The sequence below is a fragment of the Rhinopithecus roxellana genome, chromosome 8 (genome assembly GCF_007565055.1).
Source record: "Rhinopithecus roxellana isolate Shanxi Qingling chromosome 8, ASM756505v1, whole genome shotgun sequence".
Lineage (NCBI taxonomy): Eukaryota > Metazoa > Chordata > Mammalia > Primates > Cercopithecidae > Rhinopithecus > Rhinopithecus roxellana.
Genome location: NC_044556.1, coordinates 119,489,713 through 119,497,068, shown reverse-complemented (window position 1 = coordinate 119,497,068; position 7,356 = coordinate 119,489,713).

Here is a 7,356-nt window from a genome sequence, read left to right as displayed (position 1 = left end):
AAGGACACACCCTGAATCCTGGGCCACATTCATTCTCATTCTCAGAGAAAAATCCAGTAGCAGAGCTTAGCCAATCACTACAATGCTGGAAAGTTTGCAGTCTCCTGCCTAAGACCTCAGCTAAACACATCTCTCAAATCCAGCTAGTGCCTCAAACCCTTTCCCTCTTCCATCCTTTTTTTTTTTTTTTTTTTTGAGAGGAAGTCTCACTTGTTACCAGGCTGGAGTGCAGTGGCAAGATCTTGGCTTACTGCAACCTCCGCCTCCCAGGTTCAAGCGATTCTCCTGTCTCAGCCTCCCGAGTAGCTGGGACTACAGGCACGTGCCACCATGCCCAGCTAATTTTTGTATTTTTAGTAGGGACAGGGTTTCACCATGTTGGCCATGATGGTCTTGATCTCTTGACCTTGTGATCTGCCTGCCTCGGCCTCCCAAAGTGCTGGGATTACAGGTGTGAGCCACCTTGCCCGGCCCCCTCTTCCATCTTAATGGGAGTCCAGTTTCTGCAAGTTTGGAAAAAGCAGTTGTGTCTATAGGAGCAGGAGTACAAACAGGATTTGAGACCTGGGTCCAGGCACTGCTAGAACTCTGTAATCACCCTCACATTCAAGGTCATTGATGTTGAGAGAGAATACATTCCTTTTCCAGTACTCAATCTATTCCTATTACTTAGGTACAGTCTCCCAGCTGAATCAATAGAGTCAGTGAGCTTTATAGCTGGAAGGCTTATGGAGATCATCAACTCCTAACACCCATATTAGAGGAACCTCAGATGCAACACGCAGCCACTTACCCGAAGTCATATAGCCTATTTATAGAAAAACCTGAGAGAGAATTTAGGGTTCTCAATTCCTAATCCAGTGCCATTTTTGCATCACAACAAAATTTCCCCTAGGTTGGCTCCTAGAGTCTGTATGAGGGAGGTCCACAGAACTCATGGCATCCAGGTGGATAATGTGTTAAAGTCTTTTTTCTACGAATATCTATTTCATTTTCTTATTGAATTCCACATGTTATCAGTGTTTGTGATATGGCCTTATGACAGAACTGTTACATATTAGCTTGTTTTTAAAGCTTCAACCACCCAAGCAGTTTATGGGAAAACACCCAAGTATTTTTCTAAGGGAAATTTGGGAACTTGTAGACCAGTAAAAGATTGTTTTTGCCTTGAGCACCTCTATTGAAATAAATGCCACATTTAGTATCATTGTAGCCTCCTGAAGATGGGATTAACCAGGGCTCAAACATGTGTATCCCTGAATCTGCAGAGTGGCTCTATTGCTATTCTTCTTTCATTCACTCTACTCATTTTCACCAAATTTGTGTTAGGAAGGATATGATACCCACTTTTAAGGATTTTATAGACTGGTGAGGGAAAAAAGTTACAGTAAAATGTGATAGCTATAGTAGAGGTATATACGTAGTTCCAAGGGAACAGAAAATAGAGCAATTGCCCAAGTGGTGTCAGAGAAGTGTGCAGAGAGGAATTGATACTTAACTTCATTCATTCAAGAAATATGTGTCAAGTATGAGTATGTTGCCAAGCACTGTTCTACAGCAGTAAATGAAAACAAGTCATTGCTTTTATGGAGCTCTTATTGTAGTGCTCATTCTCAGAAACAGGCAAAATAAATAAATACATAATATAGCAAGTGGGGATGACTGCTAAGATGAAGAAAGCAGGGTAGAAGAACAGAAGGTGGCCAGGATGGGAATGTGTGCTATTTTAAGTAGAATAAGATAATAATTAGGCAGAAACCTGAAAGTAGTGAGGGAGGGCATCATACTAATATCTAGGAAGAGACTGTTCTAGGCATATAGAATAGCAAGGGCCAAGGTCCTGATGTGGAAGTGTGCTTAGTACATACAAGAAACAATGAAGAAGCCAGTGTGACTAGCCCAGAGTGGGAAAGTGGACAGTCACAGGAGATGAGATTAGAGATATACTGAGATGGAGTGAATATATCAGGTAGGGCCTTACAGACCACAGTAAAAACTTAGGATTTAATTCAAAATTTGATTGGAAACCATTGGAGGGATCTGAGCAGAAGAGTGGCATAATCCAATTTAGGCTTTAGGGAGGTCAATCTGCCTGCTGGGCAAATAGACTAGTAGGGGAAGGCTGTGGTCAGAGAAATGGGTTAGGAGCTAGGGTAGCAGCTCAGAAGACAAATAATGATGGCCTGAACTAGGGTGGTAGGGGTGAAGGAGATAAGACATCTGAATGACAATTTGAGAAACTGGTGAGCATTAATGGAGATTAGTAGCAAATGAGACTGAAGCAGTTAGCAGAAGTCAGAAATAAGAAGTTTCCACTTTAGTTATAAAGCACCAGAGATTCTTAAACAATCAGAGATCAGGGCAAGGATAATATCAGGTTTGAGGAAGATTCTTCTTACTGTGGTATGAAGATTGGCCTGGGCTAGGGTGAGACTAGAGGCAAGAAACTACAATAAAATAAATGGAAGTCTGAGGATGAAGACAGTGGTTTAATAACTGAATTACGGTTAATAACCAGCTTGTTCTCCCAGAGTGCACTAACTTTTCACACAGGATGACATTTTTGAGATCAATAGGTGATGACAGCTTTCCAATTCACACGTCAAAGGATGGCAGAAGACAGGCAGAATCAGGAGGGTGGAATGGTGCCACAGAGTGTTTATGGGACAGGCCCAGAGCACTTTCCCAAAGGGTATGTGGTACCATGCAAGGGTGGCAATGCCTCCCCCGCACAGCACCACATTCCCAGCCCACACAGGCTGAGCAGGCTGATGAGTAGGCAGCCTTTTAGATGGGCTGGCTGCTCCATGACACAGCTCAGCTGTGGGGCGATGTCTTGATGATTACATTCAAAATTCTGGGTCAAGCATTTAAGAAACAAAGAAGAGAGTCACTTGTGAGCTGAACTGGCATTTTACTGGATGGCACAGCAAGTCATTTAGTCTGTGATTATTGTCAGAACAGAACTTGGTTCTGTTTGTGAAATAAGTCATCAGTTTAGGAGCCTTTCAGGGGCATAGCTAGGAGTGGTTCTTGGGTGACTGATTCACCACTGATTCACCATATGAGCTCTCTGAGGTTGGGGACTGTCTTATCTTTGCTATAGTACCAAAGCAAGACCTTGAACAACAGACTCTCAATATACTCATGTTGAGGAAATAAATGTGACCTAGAAGGACTAAGATCCTTTGTCCCTCAGTGTTGCCACCTATAAATTGAGAAAAAATGTGTATTTGTACCTATCATACTTACAGGGATGAAGTAAGAATCCAAGTTCTAGTAAATATCTTTGAAAGGCCTTTCAATACTCCGTTTTCCAGGAGAACTGCTTTGTGGTACCAGTATACTGAAAGTAAAGAAACATTAACTAGGCAAGCGCTTAAGAGGTTACATGGCATGGAGGAATAGTATTGAACTGTAAGTTTGCATGACCAAAGAATATTTAGAATTTGCTGCTAACTCTCTAGGTCATTCTGGTAAACTGATTTACATTTCTTGATCTCAACTTCAATGTTTTTTTCCAAAATTAATAGTTTATGATTACAATTATTTTTATTGAATTCCATCATTTCTAGAACAAAGTTCAAATTGGGCCAACCAGAATGTTTCCAATTTTAGCATATCATATATCCCTTAACTCCTCTGTAACTTAGTATCTTCATCGGAAAAGTAATGCAATGGACAGACTGATCTTAATGCTTCTTTTTGCTCCAAAATTCTACATGTCACACAACAGGTATGAATCAACGCTCCTTTCTAGCTTGCACTAGTCCATAGATTAAAAACGTCTGACTTGTACATCCAATTGGAGTTGTGTTAAAGTTACAGATTAGCTTCAGGAAAAGGACATTTTTATGATGCTTTTTTTCTCATCCAAAGACACAGTATGTCTGACCATTTTTTCAGACCTTGTTTTAATGTCTACAATAAAATTTTACCATCTAGCAAAGATACTACAAAAGTCATCAAAAAGTATATTTGAAAAATAAATGCTTTTGAATAGGAAAAATAAATGATTAAAAAATATAAAAAGCTTTTCAAAACAAATGAATGACAGGGGTAAGCCACCAAAATAAAAAATGGTCAAATAATATGGATAGGCTGTTTGCAGAAGGGTAAATCCAAGTAGCTGACAAACATATGGAAAAAAAATGCTCAAACTCATTCATAAAAATTTTCAAATTGAAGATACAATAAGGTATTTATTTATTTTTATTTTTATTTTTTTTTGAGACAGAGTCCGGTCTCAGGCTGGAGTGCAGTGGTGTCTATCTCTGCTCACTGCAACCTCCGCCTCCCGGGTTCAAGTGATTCTCCTGCCTCAGGCTCCTGAATAGATGGGACTACAGGCATGCGCCACCACACCCAGCTAATTTTTGTATTTTTAGTAGAGACAGCGTTTCACCATGTTGGCCAGGATGGTCTTGATCTCTTGACCTCGTGATCTGCCCACTTTGGCCTCCCAAAGTGCTGGGATTACAGGCGTGAGCCACAGCGCCCAGCCACAATGAGGTATCTTTATACCATGGTTTCTTATCTTTCTCACTAGTGGCATTCTGGGATGGACAACTCTTTGTTGTGGGTGATGCCTCGAGTATATTGCAGGATATTTAACAGAATCCCTGGTTCTGCCCATAGAAGCTAGTAGCACCACCTGCCCCCCCCCCACCCCATTGTGACAATCAAAAATGTCTCCAAACATTGCCAAATATCTCTTGTGGGACACAATAATTCCGGATTGAGAACGACTGATTTATACCTATTAGATAGGCAAAAATTATAAAGTTTGATTATAACTGTAATCAAGGATGCAGTGCAGAAAGAATGTTTTCATATATTGCTATTAAAAATGTAAGTTATTAATGTAAAACAATTGAGCAATATCTATTAAAATTAAAAACACATATACTCTTTAAACCAGAAATACTACTCCTGGGAATAAATCCTTTTACACTGAAATTTAAAATACACAAACATATATTGTACAAGGACGTTAACTGTAGCATTGTTGGCAGTGGCCAAAAACTAGAAACAGAATGAATAACCATAAAAAAGGGCTGAATAGCACACGCATGCAATAGGATATTGTGTAGGCATTAGAAAGAATTAGAGGTATACCTTAACACATGGAATGTTCTTCATAAGTTATTCCTTAGTGAGAAAACCAAGAGCCAGAAGAGTGTATAACACAGTTGTATAATACTGTGTAATCTCACTTTTTGCAAAACACACCCCTCCATGCTTTTTATATTAATATACAAAAAGTCCCTCAATATTCTATTTACCCTTACTGAAAGGAAGAAAATATATTTGCAAATCTTATCTGACAAAGGTCTAGTACCTAGAACTTATAAAGAACTCTTCTAACTCAACAACCAAAAGACAAACAACCGAATTAAAGAGGGGCAAAGGACTTGAACAGGCATTTCTCCAAAGAAGTTATACGATTGGCCAATAAACACATGAGAAGATGCTCAACATCAGTCATTAGAGAAGCACAAATCAAAACCACAGTGAGATACCACTTCACACCCACCAGGGTGGCTACTATAAAAAGGAAAATAAGTGTTGGCAAGGATGTGGAGAAATTGGACCCTTTATACATTACTTATGAGAATGTGAAATCATGCAGCCTGTGGAAAACAGTTTGGCAGTTTCTCAAATAAACACAGAATTACCAAATGACCCAACAATTCAACTCCTAGGTATATACCCCAAATAAATAAAAATAAATATTCAAATACAATATTTGCATACAAATGTTCATAGCAGTACTATTCACAATAGACAAAAGTAAAAACAATCCAAATGTTATCAATTGATGGATAAACAAAATGTTGTACATACACATATTACTCAGCCATAAAAAGGAATGAAGTACTGATACATGCCACAATGTGGATGAATCTTTAAAACATTAGACTAAGTGAAAGAAGCTAGACACAAAAGGTCGCAAATTGTATGTAACCTCCAGAACAGACAAATCCATAGTCAGAAAGCATATTACTGTCTGCCAGGGACTAAGGGGAGGAGGGAACAGGGAGTGACTGCTTAATGGGTACCAGTCTCCTGTAGGGTGGTGAAAATATCTTGGAATTAGACAGAAGTGATGGTTTCACAATATTATGAATGTAGTAATGCCACTGAGTTGTACACTTAAATATAATTAATGGTTAATTTTATGTTATGTGAATATTGCCTCGATTTAAAAAATATATTCTCTTTACCTTTGTGTTAGATTCCTATTGATGCACAACAAATGAACAAAAATTTAGCAGCTTTAAAATATTACCACATCAGCTTAGCTCACAGTTCTGTAGATCCAGGTGGGCCCCAGTGGCTTCTCTGCTTACGGTTTCGCAGGCCAAAATTAAGACGCTGACCCACCTGGGCTCTTCTCCGGAGACAGAATCCCGCTTCCAAGCTCTGAGACTCCTGACCTCAAGTGATCTGCCCGCCTCGGCCTCCCAAGGTGCTGGGATTACAGGAGTGAGCCACCGTGACCACCCAGAAAGCTGTTTTTAATAAGAAGGCTTTTCTTTCCGAGGCCTCTCTGGCTTGCTTTCTCTTTCTTTCTTCTCTTCTACAAAAGCACTGAATGTAAATACAAAGCAATTGTCAAGAGGACCACCTGTTTTCTCTCTGTAGTCCTGATAAGGGTTGGAGTTTAGGGAACTAGATAATTGAATAATATCGATTAGAAGTCCTCAAACATTTTGGTCTTAGGACCCTTGTTACGGAGGTGCCCCAAAACTCTGCTGGGTTTTGTGGGTTATACCTATTGATAATTGCTATATTGTAATAAATTAAAAATGGAAAGTCTGACAAAAACAAGAATATACAAGCACGTATTCTCTCATCCTATAAAGTGATGATGTCATCACACATTATATAGCCTCTGGAGTGGAAAACGAAATAAAGTCTTAGCATGGTTATGAAAATAGTTTTGAACTCATAGAACCTCTGAAAGGGTCCCAAGGATCCCCAGGGCTTCCTCGACCACACTTTAAGTCTCATTGAGAGATGTAAATACTACCAATTGTATTTCTTCACAGATTAATCAACTCACATATTTGGGTTCATTCATTTGTGCAGTCTTAGAAACAAATCTTTCCCTTTACTAGTATCTTATTCCATCTGGTAGACTCACTTCGGTTGCTGATGCTTGAAAAAAGTGTCATTTGCTATCACAGGAGGAAAACTGTGCTAGATGGATCGTAACATACCGAAAAGCAAGATAGTTCCAAAATGTTTCCATGAGCTTCTGGCAGGATCTATCATTCTACAAATACTGCACAGGAAAAATTTCTTTAAATGCTGCATCTTTGCAGAAGGATTAGGATAGAGTCAGGTTGT